Raw genomic sequence first — 6,524 nt, 5'->3', positions numbered from 1 at the left:
GTTTATAATTTAAATATTCATAAAACGAATATTGTTAGAAAACAAAAATATGATCAGAGAACAAATACTTTTAAATGTACTTGGGAAAAAAAGTTCGAAAAATAGCAAAAAAATTTTTGAAAGCCACATCTTATATATATTTTTATTACTAAACTATTGCATAGACACTTCCATTTAGAACCAAGAATGTTAGGTGCAATTGGCGTAGGTAAACACATTATGAGACCTGCCTTTCATAAGATAGAGATAAACTTCATTAGGTTATAAAATTTTGCCAGAACAAACTCCTATATATCAATTAAACAATGAATCCTTGCAGGGGTGCCCTTATTTATGTATATAAATTCTTATAGATGTATAATTTTCATTTGTTCACAAAAAAAATATCTTAATGTGCTTGTTGTCATCATATTGAAATTGTGGCCTCTTTTTTTCTGGCATGAGAGGAAAAAAAAAAAAAAGGACAGCCACATATGTCGAATGACAAGCATAGCCAGGTAAGTCATTCATTATGTATACTAAAATCTATGACCACATTTACTCCTTTAAAGTTTTACCCATAATGCAAGTCAGGTACATGCGTGTTGCATTAGCCTATATGGAAGTGAAGTACTAGAACGTTACTAAGTTTTTTGCCATAATGTCACACAGGCTATTCCCTATGTTATGTATGAAAAAGGCCATATTTTGGGTTTGGAAAACAAAAAGATGGCAAATAGAAATAAAAGAGAGATAATTTGAAAAAGGAAAAATAGAATAAAAATAAAATAATAAGCTGTATTATTTGTTTTAAGAGAGATAGGTGAGAAATAGAATAAAAATAATATTATATAATTGTTTAGTAGGAATAAAATGAAAAAAAATAAATAGTCGGGCCCACAAAGCTGGTTACTTATTTCTTTCTAAAATCATTTGCACCAAATCCTTTTCCCTCTTTGACCTTTTATTTCTATCATAGGAACTGAACATAGCCCTAATGAGAGAGAGAGAGATAAAAAAGAGAAAATATTGGTATAATGAGAGAGATGATATAATAAGAAGAGAGATAGAGAAAAATAAAAAGTATTAATTAGATTATTGAAAAATTGGAGTGTTTAAATCATCATTTCTCTTTGGGAAATGTTAAACATCTAAAATATGAGGTATATGAGTGGAATGGGAAAAAAATGAGATAAAATAAATAAAAAAGAAAAAGTGATAAACATAACAGATAATATAACAAGAAATTAAAAAGAAGTAGAAAAAAGTAAAGTAAAATTGAGATAGAAGAAAAAAAATAAGTGTATATAATCCATGAATCTCTATTTTTAAATTGCTCATAAAGTTTGATATCTTCTTAACACACATTTTATCAATTACATTAAACTCAATTTCTTTGCATTTTTGTTTTCTTAATTTCAAAAAGTTGTGAAAGATAATCCTTATTGTTTTATTTTTAATTTTAATTATTATTTCTCTAAACCAATTTAAAATCAAACCTCTCTGCTGTGGTTTCTACTATAATTGTCTTTGTGGAAATAGCTCATAAGTTATAGTGTTCTTATCGAACTTAATATGGATTAATCAGATAACCAATTTGTCAAAAAAATAAAATGAAAAATAAGACAATCAATGTACACTAAGTAAAAAAGAAAAAAAAAAAGATACTCAGACTAATCTTGAGTATCTCTAGACACTTAAGGCAAGGACTCTTCCCAAATTTAGGATCACATGATATACTACAAAATCAATTCAAATTTATTATATTATATAGATTAAATCAAATCATTTAACTCAAAGCATTTCTAACTTTTTTATTCTTATGTTAATATAAAAATGCTGCAATTTTTCCAAACATGTTTGTAAGTTGTAACTTCTTTTTTTATTCTTTTTAAGTTGTAACCTTATTTTGACGAGTCATAACTCATAAGAATGGACAGTTTTTGTCTTTATCTCTCTTCCAAAAAGGAAAGGTATTGAATACTCTTCTATTTAATTTGGTGGTTTTGTGGGGTCAGATGCCTGGAATGTTCATTCAGATTTTCGTTTTCAATTGTGCTATATTTTTTTGGATTTCATATGCTATATGTTTCTTATAAGGTTGAATTCTCTTTTGCTTTTCATTTGTGTGCATTAGTGAGATGATGTGGTCGTGAGACAAAATGTAAGATATTCTTTATTTGTTTCACACTAGTAATTCCACTCCTCCTTTGGTACGTGCCCTATATAGAGAGATTGGCAGTGAAGATCCTTATCAGAATTTTTCATGGAATATTATTCCCACTATTCTTGATCTTGATCTTCCTGCATATGCAAAGAGACCCAAAATTTCCTATTATGGTCCTACCTCAAGTTCGACAAAAATGACCTACTATGTTATTTTATGATAAACATGATGTCCATGTTGCTAAAATATTAACCTTTGTTTGTAAGAATCTAAACGAGTCGAATCGAGGTCAACATTTGAAATTTATGTTTTATTTGAAGAAAAAAAAAAGAGTTATTCAAACTTGATTCAATTATTTAAATTATTAATACTCAATTTCATCCTTAAATTATATTAAAGTATTCAATTTGATTTTCATATTTTAAAAAATTCCAATTAAGTCTACATATTTTTTAAAATGATTCAATGTTATCTTTTTCATTAATTTTAACAGACACCGTTAAAAAACATTTAACGCCGGCGACCTCCCACCAAAACCACTCTCTCCACCACACTGCACCACCAAAACAACACAACACTGCCACTCCTTTACCTCACCATAGCCAAACACCTAGATCCGTGGCGCACCAAACTCCATGGCCAATCCATATCAAAGAGGGAGATTGTTGTTCAACATTGTTCAATCTCAGAGATAATCTCGACCCAACAAGGCACTTAACATTGCATTTTCCAATTTTGGGATTGGGAGTGTCAGGATTTTGTGGGGGAGGAATCAGGGTGACCTTTGTGGGATGGTGGATTGGGTGTGAAGGGAGGAGTTTTTGTTTGGCATTTTCACGAACAGTTGATGGGTGACTTTCGTGGGGTGGTGGATTGGGTTGTTCTTCTCAAAAAAATTTATGCGTCAGTAATTATTGTGACGATTTTTAAACACCACTTTTATAAACCACAACCGTCGGAATTTACAGCAAGAGAATAGACGGAAACGTAGTACTTTTTAACGGTGTTGATATTGACGGAAAAGATAACATTGAAACATTTTTTAAAATATTAAGACTTAATTTGAGTTTTTAAGATATGGGAGATCCGATTCAACACTTTAATAAAAACCAAATTAAGTATTAAATCTTATTTAAAAGATTCTAGTTGAAAGCCTAAACTTCATTTATTTAAAAATAAATAAATTTAATTTGTTTAGCTCATTTATAATTTAATAATTTTTTGTTTTCTTAAAAATTTTGTTTTTTTTTAATTTTATTAATTTAGTATTTAATAAATATTTTTTAATAATAGATGATAATCAAGTACATAGAAATTTGTGCTTCGCACGCACTATGTGAAATTCATATATTGTAGACTATAAAGTAAATAATTTTTTACAACTTCTTGATTATTTAAAAAAGAACTTCAAAATAATATTTAATACTCTTAACAAAGTTCCACCTATTTCTATAATGAATAAGTAAACTATTTACAAATTTTTAACTAATGTAGAACTTATAAAATTTGGACGTCATTCATTTAAATAACTAAGCTCAATCCAGGCTTATTTTTATGATTAAGCAAATAAACTCAATCAAATATATTTGAAGAGTTAAATTTGAATAATTTACAAATAGCTCAACTTCGCATAAGTCTCTGGCCAATATTATTATTTTGGCCCTTTCACTATAAGAAGGTTCATGGCATAAAAAATCGACATTTTTTAAGTGCACACTCAACTCGATTAAGCAACTCGCATAAAACCTACCTAATGTGACACATCATGTAGCTACCTAATGTGTAAAACTACATGAATGACGTTCAGAAATATTCCAACTTCCAAAACAAGTAGACTGTATAGAAGTGACTATGCAATGTATCTTTGTTGTATATTAGAAATAATTTAAAATAAGCTCAGTCTAAATGCAAGGGAACAAAAATTCATGATGTTTCGTAGTTTGGCTAACAGGTTTTGTACAAGCTATATCGAGGTTTTCATATAGTCTCAGTTCTTATACATATGATTTGTCCTTTTTGAGTACTGTTGCTCAGAAATGATAAATCACAAAGTAACACTAATAGTTTAATTATTGAGGAAAGTCTATAGAGCTCGAACTTACGTCTACTTAAATTCATTTTTTTTAACTCTAGTTATTGTTAGATTTACCCTAGGTTTTTTTGTAGGGTTAATTATATTCACTCCCTTAAATTATGATTTTTTTTTATTCCTATAAAAAAATGTTATTTTTATAGTCCTTACAAATTACAAAATCATGTGTTTTTAGTTACTGATGATAGATTATAATTACATAATTTTTATTAAATATAAATTAAAACGAACAATTTTTTTATAGAAGGTGTCATTTTTAGTGATAAGAAATTTACAAGATGTTTTGTATTTATTTAAATGAATAAAAAAATAAATTTTGCAGTATGAGTTGTTGACAGATTCAATCTAAGGCTAATACTTGAGTACAATTGACCAATTGCCTCTCTGCCCGAGTCATATACGTATATGCTCGCCAATCTACATCATGGCCCCTTTATTGATTCTCACCCTTAAAAGAAAAAAAGACGCTTTAAATTTATGCTTCAAGAAATATTCTTTGGCGGTGGTGGTCGTGAGTAAAGAATATCTTCGACTTTATCTCTGTTTAATATATATATATATATATATATATATATATATATATAGTCTTGGGTCATAGAGTCTCCAAAGTATTTTTAAGACTAGACCATTAATATTTTCAAATGAAATTAGCTTGGCAGATCCTTGAGATCAGGTTTCAGTCTATTATAGTTTTCATTATGTATGAATTATTTATATATACCCTATCACCTTAATACGGTCTTAACAAGTTATAAAAAAAAAAGTCATTTCACATAATAAGCCAAGGTGAGAGGTAGATAAGGATTCAAAATTAGCTATCATTCTATCAATACCCATTTGATAAGCAACCCTCCTAAAAAAATCATCCACAGTTTAGTAGTTATGAATGAATAAAATTACTAAATGATTTAATATTGTTCAATAATCCTCTAAGTAGGCTTTTGTAAACAGCCCCAACATGCCACTAAAAATGTCTTCCCATTCTACCATATTTTACTAAAAAAAAAATTGAATAACATTCAAATAAAAAAATATAGATAATTCTAATCCTTATTTTATGTACCAGAAACATATCTTAATTAGACTTTATATAACTTCCGTTTACACATGAAGATTTCATTCTACTTTTAGGAGTTTAAATTCATCCATTGAATAATGGAAACGTGAGCACCTAAAAAAAGAATGTAGATATTGCCATAAGTTGCTTAAAAGGGCCTTAACATCATGGAAGAATAACACTACCATCAACCCCAAATATTCCCACCACAAAAGTACATAATAAAATTTCCTCCACATATACTTGAAAATATATGTAACGTCCTTGCCTAGGGAGTTGTACTAATTTAAGGGTTTATTGTAGCCATAATCCAAGTACACAATTGCCAAACAACTTCTAGTGTTATGACTTCACTCAATTATAAACGATGTCAAAGGTGAACAACTTTCATAAATGATCCACCATGACTCACTTTTAAGAGCCCTTAGATTCATCAAAGTACATAATATTATCATGGATCCTCCCTCATCAAAACATCTCCTTTCTATCCCTCCCTCCCCCAAAGTCCCTGATGAAAGCTCGAATGGTGGTTCCGATGACACCTCCAGCGACAACGACTCTGAGGATGCATTCACTATCAACCCCTACACATATCTTACCCATTTTGTGAGATCTCATACTCCACATATCATATTCTCAACATATCCGTGCAACCCACTTGTATAGAATCTCGGCAATTAGCCACACCACCACCATTTCCATCAAGGAATGCCTTCAAATCAAGTAATCCTTCCTCCTCTCGAGATTTGCCACGGCGACCAAGGAGAAAGGTAATCTAGGCAAACCATCAAACACTTGGTGGACACTGTGTTATGTTATGGCAAAATGACACACTCTAAAAGCAAGAACACCACCCCAACTAGAACCAATACATAGAAGACCCTAAACACCCAATTTCCAAAACAAATGACTAAATGAAAGAATTAACAAGCAAATTGAAATAGAATCAAAATGAAAAATCACAACACGGGATGCACAAACTTTATGTGCTCATGTTTGTAAAGTAGGTTTCGTGGATCAGTTTAATGAGAAGAGGTTATTCTCTTTAATTAATTTGTGTAGTGTTGGTGTTTTGATGGTGTCTCAATGACCATTTCCGACAACTTTTAACCCCCCGAAAATGATCCACACATTTTAAATTTTTCCACCAAATAATTTCTGATAATTTTTAACTGCCAAAAAATAAATTATCATAAATTTACTGCCACATCAATATTTAACAAAAACAC

The sequence above is a fragment of the Glycine soja genome, chromosome 18 (genome assembly GCF_004193775.1).
Source record: "Glycine soja cultivar W05 chromosome 18, ASM419377v2, whole genome shotgun sequence".
NCBI lineage: Eukaryota > Viridiplantae > Streptophyta > Magnoliopsida > Fabales > Fabaceae > Glycine > Glycine soja.
Note: the sequence above shows the minus strand (reverse complement) of the source record.